The sequence below is a fragment of the Lepidochelys kempii genome, chromosome 12, assembly GCF_965140265.1.
Source record: "Lepidochelys kempii isolate rLepKem1 chromosome 12, rLepKem1.hap2, whole genome shotgun sequence".
In the NCBI taxonomy this organism is placed as follows: Eukaryota; Metazoa; Chordata; order Testudines; family Cheloniidae; genus Lepidochelys; species Lepidochelys kempii.
The window spans coordinates 1,992,675-2,008,726 of NC_133267.1; the positions used below are offsets into that span (position 1 = coordinate 1,992,675).

A 16,052-nucleotide genomic window follows, 5' to 3' on the forward strand; every position below is an offset into this window, starting at 1 on the left:
GGGAATTGGTCCTGCTTTGAGCAGGGGGTTGGACTAGATGACCTTCTGGGGTCCCTTCCAACCCTGATATTCTATGATTCTATGATTCTAGGGGGAAATGCCTCCCTCTCTGGGTATAACAGAAGCAGGTCCTCCCTTCTCTCAGGGAGGGACATTCAGGCAGTTGCTGAGATCCTGCCTTCCCTCATGGCCTTCAAGATAGAAGTCCTTTCTTTTGCCTGGTCTGCCCACAAGTGGGCTGTTCTGCTCCCTTTTAAATTCTTCCCCAGTCTGTGCATCCCCTGCAGGTGTGTTGGGGTGGGGCTGGATGAGGCCAGAGCAGCTCCTTAACCCTTTGTTGCCCAGTGTGGGGTTTGTATTCCACATCACAAGTCCAAATAGAGGGGAAAGAAACTTGGAGTTATAGCTTCCCATACTGTTAACGGCTACCAAGCATCAGTCAGATCCAGCTTCTTATTTTTATTATTGATTTAAAGTAAAAATCAGTGTTACACACCTGCACAGGGGGTGTGTGTACATCTGTGAATCTTTCAAGGGCAGAAGTGAGATTGAGTGTACGTGAGAATTTATGAAAGAGTGATATAGAAGCATTCCAAAATGGTGCAAAGTGTGGCCTTGTGGACAGACAGAAAACAAAGTGGGGAATTCTTTCTCTGATCCCTCCCCGATGGCAATACAATCATAGAATCATAGAATCTCAGGATTGGAAGGGACCCCAGGAGGTCATCTAGTCCAACCCCCTGCTCAAAGCAGGACCAGTCCCCAACTAAATCATCCCAGCCAGGGCTTTGTCAAGCCTGACCTTAAAAACCTCTAAGGAAGGAGATTCCACCACCTCCCTGGGTAACCCATTTCAGTGCTTCACCACCCTCCTAGTGAAATAGTGTTTCCTAATATCCAACCTAGACCTCCCCCACTGCAACTTGAGACTATTGCTTCTTGTTCAGTCATCTGCCACGGCTGAGTACAGCCGAGCTCCATCCTCTTTGGAACGCCCCTTCAGGTGTTTGAAGGCTGCTATCAAATCCCCCCTCATTCTTCTCTTCTGCAGACTAAATAACCCCAGTTTCCTCAGGCTCTCCTCGTAAGTCATGTGCCCCAGCCCCCTAATCGTTTTCCTTGCCCTCCGCTGGACTCTTTCCAATTTGTCCACGTCCCTTCTGTAGTGGGGGGACCAAAACTGGACTCAGTACTCCAGGTGTGGTCTCACCAGTGCTGAATAGAGGGGAATAATCACTTCACTCTGTCAGGAAAGAGTTAAAATTTATCTAACAGCTAAAACAAAAACTGCAGAACAAGCAGAAATGTTTCAATAAGCATTCAGTAGCAAGGACACTGACAACTGTAAACAATTGATACGCTTGTATGGTCATGCCTGCCCAGTAACTCAGTTCTTAAAACAGGACAAACTCTCCCTTCACAGCCCACCAGATATCTATTAGCACTCATCCCTATCCCGCCCCACCCTGACTCCTTCCCCTGCAAGGTAGCCATAGATGTTTCATGGAATTAGGATGACCTCTGTATGTACGTACTGCTCTTATTTTTATCTTTGTTTAGGGTGCTCTCTTGACTTGTAACAATGTCTGTCTCTGTATGTACAAATAAATGCAAATCAATTAATAAAAGAACGTATGTAACTGGCCACTATGGCACCATATTTTTGAAGCTGCTTGTCAGTCTTCCCGGTGCCATGAATAAACCCCCTTCAGTATTGTCTGTGCTTGCCTGATTCTTGGGGAAAAGAATCTTTTTGCCTAACACCTTGATCAGCTGGCAGTGCTCCTACTAATACAGCCCAATATTCCATTTGCCTTCTTGGAAACAAGGGCACGCTGCTGACTCATATCCAGCTTCTTGTCCACTATAATCCCCAGGTCCTTTTCTGCAGAACTGCTGCTTAGCCAGTCGGTCCCCAGCCTATAGCGGTGCATGGGATTCTTCCGTCCTAAGTGCAGGACTCTTGTCCTTGTTGAACCTCATCTGATTTCTTTTGTCCCAATCCTCCAATTTGTCTAGGTCACTCTGGACCCTATCCCTACCCTCCAGTGTATCTACCTCTCCCCCCAGCGTTATGTCATCTGTGAACTTGCTGAGGGTGCAATCCATCCCATCATCCAGATCATTGATAAAGATGTTGAACAAAACCGGCCTCAGGACCGACCCCTGCGGCACTCCACTTGATACCGGCTGCCAACTAGACATGGAGCCATTGATCACTACCTGTTGAGCCCAACAATCAGCCAGTTTTCTATCCACCTTATAGTTCATTCATACAATCCAAACTTTTTTATCTTGCTGGCAAGAATACGGTGGGAGACTGTATCAAAAGCTTTGCTAAAGTCAAGATATATCACTTTCCCCATAGCCAATACAATGAATATACCCTCTGTTTTATTTATTTGGGAGACACTTCCACACCTGCTGGGCCAAGCCTGCTGCCTGGGAGTGAGGGTGCTACGAGTGGCCAGCAGCAGGCCAAAAGGAGTATGAGGAGCTTTTGGAGATATGGGGAAGGAGGTGCAAAGAGCACCTTGCTTTCAAAAGAGCCAAAGAAGAGAGGGACACGGTCCATGTAGAGAGACTCCTTTAGGGTCTCCTGGATGAAGAGAGAGGAGCAGGGAGCAGGATATGTGGGCCAGGAGGGTGGTTCATCCAGCGCACGTCACAGAGCCAGCACCAATGCATGTGCCAGTGGCAATGTGCAGGTGGACAGGTCCACGTAGACATGACATTGGGAGGGTGTTCCTGGTCCTGGCCCACAATGGTTGAAGGGTGGAGTTTGTGGCAGGGTCAGTGAGCAAAATTACAGAGTGGGTTTCTGTTCCAAACCACTGACAGTTGTGTGTCTGAGAGAAAGATCCTCTAACCTCTGTACAAGAGACATACCCCTGACTCCAAGAGCAGTGAGGTAGCAGAGCATATACTGGTTTATGCCATGTACTACACCTTTTCTGGTCAGGCCTAAACTCTCCAATGCCCTGAAGAATGGTCTTCTGACACTTAATCGCTTTTATATTTGCACTGTAGCGATTATTCAGACTCTCAGCCAAATCGGCCAGGTCCCACTCACACGCAGTGCTTCACTTTCCCCCTCTCTAAAGGAGGAATGTGCCTTGGTTCCAGGTCTCTGTCATCTCTAGCAGCTTGTCTGTTCCATACCCTGCTGTGCACCAGGCCCTATGCAGAGAGCTACTCTGGGCAAGGAGTACAGAGCCAGCTGTCACCCTGGCAGGCATAGACACAGGTTCCATAACCCTGACCCATAGTCTACCTCCACTGGCAGGCTCTTAACAAGGCTTGTGCAGAGAACATGGATGCCATGCTGAAGAGCCTGCTTAAAGAAACCCCCAGCACAGACAAACTCCAGCACATCTTGGAAGTGAGTATAATGCGGAGGAGCAGCAGGGGTTTTATCTTAGCCCTGGGGACTCCTAGAAGTGGAGACTGGAAAATCCATGTTTCCACTGTACCCTTCCAAGTATGCATTTGTGATACAAACTCACTGGGTGACCTTGGGGTTCACTCACTTCCCGCTTATGGCATCAGTTTTCTCCACTATTAAATCTGTCCTGGGGAAGAAGGACATCAGCCCCGCCAATCACCTTCACCTGTGGGTGTCTGGCCCTGGGACCCTAAACGAATTGGACTCTCTGCCCCATTACCTACACCTCCCTGTCTTTCCCTCTTCAGGCCTTATCCTATGTGCTCAGGGTAGCCCCTTCCTGACTTGTGCCTGACCGTTAAAGGACTATCCAAGCCCCTCCAAGGCCTGCTCCCACTGGGGTTTCTCTCCTGGCTGAGCACATGCTGCCCTTATATCTCCCAGCAGGCCTGGGTCCTAGTCTCATGCTGCTCCTTGTCACGCGACCCCTGCAATTATTCCCTTCACCTGGGGAATTGCATAACCTGGGCTAGGTGCAGTTGAATTCCAACCCCTTGAATAGCCATAGAATAAACAAACAAATTTATTAACTACAAAAGATAGATTTTAAGTGATTATAAGTCAAAGCTGTTAAGGAAAAGTTAGCACATGTGACTCCATTTTGGTTTGGGGCCCACCATTGTCTAAAAGCAAGTACATCATGCACCAGGAGGAGTGTTCCTTAGATACTGCATTCCTGTGAAAATCCTCCTCCTTGTCTCCAGCCTGCCTTGACTCCCGGTATCTGTTCTTTGTCTGTCCCTAACTCCCTATCTCCTGGCCTTTGATCTGAGGCCTCCCATCCTGATAATAAAAGTTACTGATGCATTGCTTTAGGACCATGCTGTGTAATTAACATACTAATTTAGCACGAGGAATGCACCAAGCAGGGATAGGTGGTAGATAAGAAAAGGGTTTGTTTATTGGCTAAGGTTTCCAATGCACGAGGGCAACATGCTTTGCTAAGAGATATATAACCTTTGTATAATCTGTATTCGGGGGTCCCCTCCTGGCTAGCAAGGGGGCACCACGCTCAAGCGTAATAAACTTGGTGTTTTTTAGGAACTCTGCAGTTGTGGACTTTGTTCATGTGCCTCAGCCTAGATTCGAACTGTGCGTGACCTATCAGGTATAATTCGCAGCAGTTTTGTGCGTGACCTATCAGGTATAATTCACAGAATTTGTGTGCGTGTCCTACCAGGTATAATTCGCAGCAGTTGTGAGCGTGTCCTATAAGGTATAATTCGTAACAAAGCACAACAAGTCAGATTTGATCAAATGAAATAAAAGCAAAATACATTCTAAGCTGATCTTAACACTTTCAGTGCCCTTACAAACTTAGATGCTTCTCACCACAGGCTGGCTGGTTGCCCTTCAGCCAGACTCTCCCCTTTGATCAGCCCTTCAGTTGCTTGGTGGTGATGTCTGTAGATGGAGGTGGAAGAGAGAGAGAGCATAGCAAACGTCTCTCCCTTTTATCATGTCCTTTATTCCCTCTTGGCTTTGCCACCCCATCCCCCGCCCCCGCACCTTCACAGTCAGGTGAGCATTACCTCATCGTAGTCCCAAACTGACCAAGGGAAGGAGGGTTACTCACTTGAGAGTCCAACAGATCCTTTGTTGCTGCCTAAGCCAGTGTCCTTTGTTCTGTGGGGCTGGGCTGGGTTTGTCCCATACTTGCCCTGATGAGGCGTGAACTGCCCCTCTGCTCTTGGAGAGTTTTGCCTGGGCCTCTGCGCCTGCAGAGTTTTGACTGGGCATGTTTTAAGCCATGGGGACACATTTTCAGCCTCATAACTATATACATGAAATTACAGCCTATAACATTACAATAACAACAATGCTCAGTGCGTCATGAGCCTTCCGAAGACACCTGCCATGACAAACTTTGCATTGGACATAACACAATCATATTATAAGGATGAACTTGGGGGTGCAGGGTGTTCCCCCGAGGTACAGAGCATCACAGAGACTGAGACACAGTTGGGGCCTGTCTGCACTCTAGGTCTGTAGCCCATTTGTAAGCTGCTGACTTCCACATGTTGTTCAGAGCCTATGGACAACACTACTCCTAAGCATGTGTTTGTTCTGTGCTTAGCCCCTTGTGATGGGTTGGGTCACAGAAACTCCCTCAGGACTGTCACTAGATGTGCTGGAATACCACTGAGAACAAACCCCTCTGCCAGAAAAAGCTTCCCTCCACTTCTGTCTTGCTGAGCTAATCACACCAGCCAGCTTCAGCACAGACCAAGGGGTTGGGCCATGCCCCCCTGCAGTACACAAAAACTAAGATTCACTTAGCTCAAGGGCTTCTCAGTTAACAGGAACTTTCCCAGCACCCAGTATTCAGTCTTTCTGGGAGCCTAAACCCCAAATAAATCCGTTTTACTCTGTATAAAGCTTATACAGGGTAAACTCATAAATTGTCTGCCCTTTATAACGCTGATGGAGAGATATCCACAGCTGTTTGCTCCCCCAGGTATTAATTACTTACTCTGGGTTAATTAAAAAGAAAAAGTGATTTTATTAAGTATAAAAAGTAGGATTTAACTGATTCCAAGTAATAACAGACAGAACAAAGTAAGTTACCAAGCAAAATAAAACAAAACACACAAGTCTAAGCCTAATACAGTAGGAAACTGAATACAGGTAAATCTCACCTTCTGAGCTGTTCCAATCAGCTTCTTTAACAGACTGGTCTCCTTCCTAGTCTGGGCCCAATCCTTTTCAGACCAACATTGTAGTTTATGGCCTGGGTCCAGCAATCACTCCCACCCCTGTAGTTACTGTCCTTTGTTCCAGTTTGTTTCAGGCATCTCTTTGGGGTGGAGAGGCCATCTCTTGAGCCAGATGAAGATAAAATGGAGGGGCTTCCAGGGCCTTTTATAGTCTCTCTCTTGTGGGCGGAAACCCCTTTGTTCTTGTTTGCAAAATCACAGCAACAAGATGGAGTTTGTAGCCACCTAGGCAAGTCACATGTCCATGAATGATTCAGCTTTTTGCAGGCCGATGCCATTGTTTACGTTAGTTTGAATGTTCCCAGGAAAGCTCGGATGTGGTTTGGCATCTCCCAAAGTCCACTGTCAGTTAACTGTTTCTTGATTGGACACTTACTGAGACTAGTCCTTTCTCAAGAAGCTGACCAAATGCTTCACTGATGCTACTTAGAATCAAACACATTGAGATACAAGTACATAACCAATATTCATAACTTCAAATACAAAAATGACACACACATACAGATAGTATAATCATAACCAGCAAATTACAACCTTTCCTTAGACACCTTACTTGACCTTCTTTGTACAAGATTTGGTGCAACTATAGGACCTTGGTTGCAACAATGAGCTATATGGTCACAGTTCATGTCAATAACAACACACCCCTATGTAACAGCTGGGCTGGATGGCCTTTTCTCGCTGTGCTGTGGGGAGCAGGTAGTGGGCACTAGGGATCTGAAGAGGCTGTCAAGGACTTTTTCTTGAAAACAATCACTATCAATGAACTGGAAGCCAATATAAAATCACTGCTGAGAACATTGGTGCCTGACAAAATACTTGCAGAGTGGTAATTAATGATGGGGACAGGGCAGTGATACAGAGCGATCCGGATCCCTTGGTAAGCTGGACCCATTCAAACATTCAAGCTGCAGTGGGGGAGGTTTAGATTGGATATTAGGAAAAACTTTTTCACTAAGAGGGTGGTGAAACACTGGAATGCGTTACCTAGGGAGGTGGTAGAATCTCCTTCCTTAGAGGTTTTTAAGGTCAGGCTTGACAAAGCCCTGGCTGGGATGATTTAACTGGGAATTGGTCCTGCTTTGAGCAGGGGGTTGGACTAGATGACCTTCTGGGGTCCTTTCCAACCCTGATATTCTATGATTCTATGAAACAAAACAAGTTTGAACAGAGCCAAATGCAAGGTCCTATACCTATCAACAAAGCATGCAGGTCACACCTACAGAATGGGGAAGTGTATCCAGGAAAGCAGTGAGACTGAAGGGGATTTGGGGACCATACTGGGCAAGCCCTTCGACATGAGCTCCCAGTGTGATGCTGTGGAGAACAGGGCTAAAGCCATCATTAGACGTAGGAGCAGAGCCATGAGTAGGACAGGGAGGTGACACAGTATCAGTGAGACTGAGATCGGAAGACTGCCTACAGTTTTGGTGTCCAAGTTTGAAAAAGATGTTGAAAAATTGGAGATGGGGCAGCAAAGAGCCACAAAATGTTTTGAGGGCTGGAGAAAAATGCCTTCTAGTGAGCAATTGAAAGAGCTCAATCTGTTTAGTTTAGAAAAAGAAGGTGACTTCCTTGAAGTGTTGACGTGCCTTAATGGAGAGAAAATATCAGGTATTAAAGGGCTCTTTAATATATCAAAAAAAGGCATAACAAGACCCAATGACTGGAAGCTGAAAAGAGACCAATTCATATTAGAAATAAGGCACAAATATTCAACAGTGAGGATGAGTCAGAAAAGGAACAAACTACAAGGGGAAGTGGCGGGTTCTCCACCATCTCCTGATATCTTCTAATGCCTTTCTGGAAGATGCTTTAGTCAAGAAAACAGCTATTCTGATATACAGGATCCCTGTGAAATGCAGGGAGGTCAGGTTAGATGCTCTAATTGTCTTTTCTGGCCATAAAGTCTACTAATTTATGAAAAACTGAGTGGGCCTGGGGAACAGCTTCTGATGTTTTACTGTGTAGCCGGCTTATTTCCTAGAACAAACAGTCATTAAGTGGGTTGATCCACAGGGAGTAGCTCAAGCATCCAAAGTGGCTAGCCAGGGGCAGGACATCAGCCCTGCCAGGGAGGGGTGGGTGTGGCAGTGACATCACAAGGGCCTTTGGCAGGACCTCAGCCTATTGGTCAAAGGTGGTGGGGAGGTGATGACCTCACAGAGAGACTCTGACATCAGCCAGGCAGGACAGGGGTGCAGGACGAGGGCAACCTCGGAGACCCCTGTGGGTTTGCCTCAGCAAGTCTCCTTCTCGAGGTCTCTCCTTGAGGACTGAGAGAGAATTCACTTTCACGTACATGAGCATGAGGAGGACCCTCTTCAGAGTTTTTTCCTTTCTTTTTACTGATTTCATTAAAAAACAGCCATCCCTGTTCAGAAGGTAAGAGTCTCGGAGAGGTTTATCCCCTCCAGTGCTGACCTGTGCCATCTTTTGGGGCATATGGTGAGAATCCTCAGCCTCCCCCTCTCAGAGTCTCATCGCTGATGGGTGAGCACGGGGCTATTGACAGGGAGGAGACTCAAGTCCTTTTTTTCTCTTTTAAGACCAAGGAAATAAGTCATAACCAAGCATGTATTTGATTACTCTTGCTGCTTCTCTCCATTCATTGTCTCTGAGCAGTTTATGATTCTTTCTCTAATGGTCTAGTTCTTCTAAAATACTTACTAAATAATTAGGTGTTAATAAAGCCATATGCACACCCATACATCTGGGAACAAAGGAGTCAGGCCGCACTTACAGAATGGGGGACTCTGCCCTGGAAAGCAGTGACTTTCAAATAGGGTTACCAGATGTCCCGATTTTATAGGGACAGTCCTGATTTTTGGGGGCTTTGTCTTATATAGGTGCCTAGTACCCCCCACCCCAACCCGATTTTTCACACTTGCTGACTGGTCACCCTACTTTCAAAAGGATTTAGGGGCCATAGTGGATAAATCGCTCAACAGGAGCTGTCAGTGAGAAGCTGTGGTAAAAAGTTAAAGCCATCCTTGGATGGATAGAGTAGTGAGAATGGAAAGGGAGGTGATCCAGCATTGGTGAGACTGATACTGGAATATTGAATCCAGTTCTTGTGTCCACGTTTTGAAAATTAAGTTAGAAAACTGGAGAGGGTACAGAAAAGGGAAGTAGTGGGGGCAAAAGACCTATTTGGCTTTAAGATTAAACTCGATAAGTTTATGGAGGAGATGGTATGATGGAATAACATGATATTGGTAATTAATTGATCTTTAAATATTCATGGTAAATAGGCCCAATGGCCTGTGATGGGATGTTAGATGGGGTGGGATCTGAGTTACTACAGAAAATTCTTTCCTGGGTATCTGGCTGGTGAATCTTGCCCATATGCTCAGGGTTTAGCTGATCGCCATATTTGGGGTCGGGAAGGAATTTTCCTCTGGGGCAGATTGGAAGAGGCCGTGGAGGTTTTTCACCTACCTCTGTAGCATGGGGCACAGGTCACTTGCTGGAGGATTCTCTGCTCCTTGAAGTCTTTAAACCACGACTTGAGGACTTCAGTAGCTCAGACATAGGTGAGAGGTTTTTCGCAGGATGGATGAGATGGATGAGATTTTCGCAGGGTGGGTGAGATTCTGTGGCCTGCGTTGTGCAGGAGGTCAGACTAGATGATCATAATGGTCCCTTCTGACCTTAGTATCTATGAATCTATGAAAAGTTTCATCTTTGAGTGATGGAGATGCTGCCTTATAGTGAGACATTGAAAAAGCTCAATCTGGTTAGTTTATACAAAAGAAGATTGAGAGGTGAGTTGCTTGACGTCATGGAGAGAAAATGTTGAGTAGGAAAGGGGTCTTTTGTCAAGCAGAGAGAGGCAATAACAAGACCCTATAGCTGAAAGCAGAAATAAGAAAAATTCTCATTAGAATAAGATCCAGATTTGTAAGTGGGTGATTCATCATTGGAACAAACTACCAAGAGAACTGATGGATTCTCCACCATCTCCTGGTGTCTCCTAATGAAGACTACATGCCTTTCTGGAAGATGCTTTAGTCAAGAAAACAGCTATTCTGACATACAGGAGGCCTAGGATATGCAGGGGTCAGATTAGATGCTGTAATGGTCCCTTCTGGCAATAAGGTCGACGAATATATGAAAAACTGAGTGGCCTGGGGAGCAGCCTCTGATGTTTTACTGTGTAGCCTGCTTGATCCCCAGAATGAACAGTCATTGAGGGGGGTGATCCAGTGGGAGCAGCTCAAACATCCAAACGGGCTGGCCAGGGGCAGGACATCAGCCCTGCAGGGGAAGGGTGGGTGTGGCAGTGACATCACAAGGGCCTTTGGCAGGACCTCAGCCTATTGGTCAAAGGTGGTGGGGAGGTGATGACCTCACACGAGACCCTGACATCAGCCAGGCAGGACAGGGGTGCAGGACAGGGGCAACCTCAGAGACCCCTGTGGCTCTGCCGCAGCAAGTCTCCTTCTCGAGGTCTCTCCTTGAGGCCTGAGAGAGAATTCACTTTCACGTACGTGAGCGTGAGGAGGAAACTCTTTGACGTTTTCTCCTTTCCTTTTACTGATTTTACTAGAAAACAGATGTCCCTGTTTAGAAGGTAAGAGCCTCTGAGAGGTTTGGAACCTGTTTAGTGTGATCCGTCTCGTGCCAGCTGAATTCTAGGCATGGAAAACACTAGACTGAGGTGGCAGAATTTTATTCCCCACCTAGGACTTTGTCCCTTAGAATCACTGAGGACATTGGGGTTTCTCCTTTTAGTTTTCCCTTGTCCTCTGTCCTGCCCGCCTTTCTCTTCTTTTCTTGCTTCTTTTGTTCTTTTCTCCTGCTTCCCTCCCACCACCAGGAAGGGGTGTATGGGGGGGTGTCCTCTCCAACTCACAAAGAGGTGTGGCTGGCTCTGAGAGATCCCCTCCAATGACCTGGGACATTCTTTGAGCTATTTGAGAACCCTCAGCTTCCTGACCCTTAAAGTCTCAATCATAGAATCATAGAATATCAGGGTTGGAAGGGACCTCAGGAGGTCATCTAGTCCAACCCCCTGCTCAAAGCAGGACCAATCCCCAATTTTTGCCCCATATCCCTAAATGGCCCCCTCAAGGATTGAACTCACAACCCTAGGTTTAGCAGGCCAAAGCTCAAACCACTGAGCTATCCCTGATTGGCTGAGCAGGGGGCTATTGACGTGGAGGAGACAGGTCCTTGTTGTTCTCTTTTTAGACCAAGCAAATAAGTCATAACCAATGATATGTTTGACTAATTTTCATTCTTTTCTCCAATCATTGTCTCTGAGCAGTTCATGATTCTCTCTATCATTTGAGTTCACCTACAATACTTGCTGAATAATTACTATGAACCGTTGTTGGTCTATAACTCATTTGAGAGCACTTTCTTCTCATCATTCAATGTATGAAAGTCAAGATGTGATGGTTAGTTTGAAAGTCAGAACTCCTGGGTCCTGTTCCCAACTCTGGTACTCACTGGCTGTATGACCTAAGACAAGTCAATTTTCCTTACTCAGCCTTGGTTTCTCCCACTGTCAAGTAGGGGTAACAATCCTCTCCTCCCTACCTCACAGGGGGTGGAGGATGGGGATCCATTGGAGAGTGTCACTAGTCGCAGTGCAGAATATGAGGTGTTTTATCACATTGAGTTGTATCAGATTATGACATAATATAATAGCTGAAAGATTCTATTTTATTTGTATTTTATTATTTTGAAATTGCTAAGAGCAGCAGCTACTTAGCTCAGACTGACGCACCTCATCTAATTTTCTAGATCACAGTGTCTCCTCTTTGTGTACGACGAGACAATTTAACACACTGTGACAAACAGGGGATGCTTTTGTTTTGCAACTACATATTTTTGCAAAAAATTTTCTTCCAACTTGTTATGATTTCAAGAAACAAACCAGTTTAGCCTCAATTGGCTTTTCTGACAGAAAACTGTTTCCATGAAAATTTTCCCCGCATCTGGATTACTGGGCTCTCTCCCTGCCTCTTGTGGGTTTGTTGTCTGTTAGTTAGAACAGGAGTCAGGACTGGTGGCTTCTCTTTCTGGCTCTGCCACCGCCTTGTGTGGGGGACCTTGGGTAGGTCACTTCCCTTCTCTGTACCTCAGGATCCCATCTGTCCAGTGGGAAGAGGGACAATTCTCTAACTCCAGGTGAGCCTGGGTGAGATAAGGGGCGTTAAAGCCCTCTGCGAAGGAGATAGGGATGTTTCAAGGTGTTGAGCACCAAGGAATTCTAAATTTTGCTAAAATGAAAACAAGAAATGGTCGGAGCCAAATTTTAACCATTGTCTTTTTTTAAAGCCCATCCAGGGATGTGAGTCCCACTGAGCCATAGAGAGGGGGAGCAATTTGCCCAAAGTCCCACAGGTCAGTAGGAAAACCAGCAATGGAACCCAGGAGTCCTGCCTCCCAATGCCCTGGTCCGGTCACTGCAGCAAAGCACTGTCCCTCTCAAAGGCAGGGGGAACCGGACATGAGGGCCTGGTTGTAATTGCCAGCTGTGGGAAGCAGTGTGCAGCAATGGCTAGTGAAGAGGCCTGGAAGTAAGGACTGCTGGGTCCCATTCCTGGCTCTGACACATGTGGTGACCCTGAGCCAGGAGCTTCCCCTCCCAAGGCCTGTTTCCCATCAGTAGGGTTGGGGTCCCAGTCCCCACAGCCCAGGGGGGTGGGAGGCTTCATGCAGGTGTGTAAAGTGGCAGGATGGCAGGAGCTGGGAGGCACTGTCACCCCCGCATGAGGGCAGTGTTCTGCACCCCCTGCTGCTGGCCAAGTTTCTCAGTCCCGTGGCAATAAGACAGACTCTTCTTTTCACAGCCAGTTGATCGCCCAGTGTCATCACCCTGCCTGCTGGCTGGGCAGGATAACTCTTCAGGTCACCACCCTCTCCAGCCTGCCTTGGGCTTGGGGAGTGCAGAGGAGGGTGAGCAGAGGACAGCTGGCAACCCTGAACATCTGCCATCCATCTCTCCATCACCTAGAGCAAGTGAGTGGCATTAGGGTTCCTCGGTGGCATCCCCTGTCTGTCTGGGGAGAGGCAGAAACAGGGGAAGAGAATCTCTCCCAAAGGAGATTGGATTTGCAAACAGCCCCCAGGAGCCCCTCGCCTTCAGACCGAGCAGGGGCTTCTCCAGTGTTTGGAAATGTTCCAGCCATGGGGTGCCCAGCCCTTCCCTTGTGGGAGACTGCTCCCCAGGCTGACAGTCTCTGAGCTGGGCCAGACCCTGTGAGCAGCTGAGCATGGGAATCAATGGGAAACGAGGGGGTCCTGGGCTTCCTATGCCTAGGGACTTTGTGACCTTGACTTTGGGAATGGTTTCCTGGAGAAGTCCGGACTCCTGGGATCTGGTCCTTCTCTAGCCTGGACAGGATAATAGCCTGGGACGGCAAGAGGGGTCTGCTTGTCCAAAGTGATGGATGGTCTTTGTGACTGACCCCACTGCTCTAAAAGGAGGAGACTCCCCGGGCATTGCAGCACCAGGGATGATGAGGGGGGACGTTGGGAGCAGATCGTGCAATGAACTCCTGCCAGTGTGTGTAGCTTGCATTCCCTGCACCCCTGTGGGGGGAGGAGGAGCTGCTCTGGCTGGGGCAGGGATGGGGAGGGACCAAAAAGGGCCATTAGTGAGAGGCTGCCTTGACCCCAGACTCACGCCTGCTCCCCACTCGGGTCCAGGATGGCCAGGATCCTGAGGATGTTCAGGAAGAAGGCTCTGCAGGTGGCCCCAGAGCCTGAGGGAAGCAGCTGCCATTTTCCCCAGGAGCAGAGGGGCCCCTCCATCCCCGCTGGCGGCGAAGCAGCTCCCGGCCAGGCCAGGAGGTGGAAGTGCCCAGCCTTCTGGCAGAGGAAACCCGCTCGCAGTGCAGGCAGCTCAGGGCCCAGTGGAGCTGGCCCAGGATGCGGCTGGGCAGGTGTGACTCCGCCCAGGAGGGGAGCTGGGCAGGGTGGCTCTGGGGCTTCTTGTGTGGGAAGCACCAGCCCCAGGAGCCAAGCCCCGATTTCCAGCAGGAGGCATCGTCGTGCCCGATCACTGAAGACCTTCCAGCCTCCCCAGGGCAGGAGGTGGAGGATCCCTGTCCCAGTCCCAGCAGCTTCTGGGACCCTGGCAGCAGGGAGGCCGATGGGCGCTGCTGCTTTGTGCCAGGTGAGGAACCAGGCTGAGCTCAGGCAGGGGTGAGGACAGGACTGTGAGCACCCTGGGTTCAGGCGCTCTACCAGTGCTATGCGGGTTGGGTCCCCAGCCCAGGTGTCTGGTCTGAGCCATGTGAACCCTACTGACACCAGCAGCAGCAAGGGAAGCTGGGGGGGGTGGGGTAGAGGGAGCTGCTTCCAATTTGGGCCCTGATGCTCCAGGGGGGCAGGCACCTTCCAGGGAGTCCAAGACAGTGGAGGGGGGGACTATCTGCTAGGGGCTCCTGAAGCTGCTGGGGGCTGAAGGCATCCCTGAGAGGGGGGAGTGCAGGGCCTGATCTGTCCTGGGTCCCTGAAGGAGGACATTAACCCTGCTGTCCCCACCACACCCCTTCCTTCCCCCAAGTGGCAGCTGGGGTCATCCTGTCCCCTCCTCTCCCTGGTGCAGGGACCCACAGGGATTCAGAGGAGGAGGAGGAATAGGTAGACATGGCCACAGGAGGCTGCTCTCAAGATCATCTGAGAGCAGCTCCAGTGCAGAGGAAAGGTACAAATATTCCCCAGCTGGGCTGAAACCGAGATTGTCCTGCCCCTTCCCAGAATCTCATCCCCCCGCAGAGGGTCTTGTCCCTGATGATCCACCACCCCAATGGGGACCTTTCTCCTCCATGATCTGAGACCCCCCAAGATGGGGGTGTTTGTCACACACCAGCCAGGGGGTCTCCTCCCCACATAGGCAGTGTCCCAGTTCTGACCCTGCTTGTGTCGGAGTAGTGGGTGATTTGGACAATGGGCGGATCCCCAATATGCCTCACTGGGGCCTGAGCCCTGCAGCTGGTGTGGCTGGGGCAGGGGGGTCCGTGGCTAACTGGCTCTCTCTCCCCTAACCCCACTCCTGGTGAGTGCAGGATGAGGCCCAGCAGCTCAGGTTCCTGCCCGCCATCCACCCCGCGTGTCTTGCTGCACAGAGGAGAGGGCAGGACACACTGGAGCCGCCCTGCTGCAAGGTGGCTGTGGTGGAGAGGACTGTGGTGAGCGAGACACAGTGCCCAGTGGCTGGAGGGAGGAGAGAGACATGGGAAGGGCAGGGGGTCTCCCCGGGCCAATGGATGGGGGCTGGGTGGTGCTGTAGGGGCAGCTGATGGCAGGGATTGCTGGGACTGAGGTTTGGGAGAAATTTTGAGATTGGTCACTCGTGGGGAGTGAGGGAATCGTGGGGCTGGAGGGGCAGCTGAGGCTGGGGGGACAAGGAATCAGATGGTCTCAGCTCAGTACTTGGGATGGTGTTGGATGTGGGTTTTGACAGGGAGGAGGGAAGAAGGGGAGTGGGACCGAGCTGGGCAGGAATCCTGGGAGGGGGCCAAGTTTGATGGGCAGGAAGGAATCGGAGGAGTGGAGGAGGCAGGTGGGGGGATCCTGCTGGCTCTGTGGGGCGCTGGCTGTGTAATCTCTGAATTGGGAAGTGTCAGTTGGGCCCGAATCTCACATGCTCCTTTGTTTCCTTCGGGTCTCACAGGAGCTCATTGAGGAGCTGCCTGATGACTCTCCAATTTTCCTCAGTCTGACCCATGGCTCTCCCTTGCTTTGCAGCCTCTGCACAAGGTCATGCCAGAGCTCCTGGATGCCATGCTGGGGAACCTGCTGGCAGAGTCCCCAGACAGACTCCACTACAGCTTGAAGGTGAGTCTGAGGAGGAGGCGCAGGGGGCAATTTTACCTTAACTCGTAGGAGGACTGGTAAGGAGAGACTGGAAGATCCATTTTCCAGTC

The 16,052-nt window shown here is 49.4% G+C and overlaps 1 protein-coding gene across 1 annotated transcript in view; it reads left to right on the forward strand.

Annotated features, from left to right (window-relative positions):
* Positions 1–13,898, forward strand: part of PDPR (pyruvate dehydrogenase phosphatase regulatory subunit) — a 114,564-nt gene extending 100,666 nt beyond the window's left edge. The window contains exons 19-20 of the transcript XR_012154441.1: positions 12,969–13,137; positions 13,828–13,898. The gene's annotated coding sequence lies outside the window, so the exon portion shown is untranslated. The remainder of the gene's footprint in view (positions 1–12,968; positions 13,138–13,827) is intronic.
* The last annotated feature ends 2,154 nt before the right edge of the window (positions 13,899–16,052 follow it).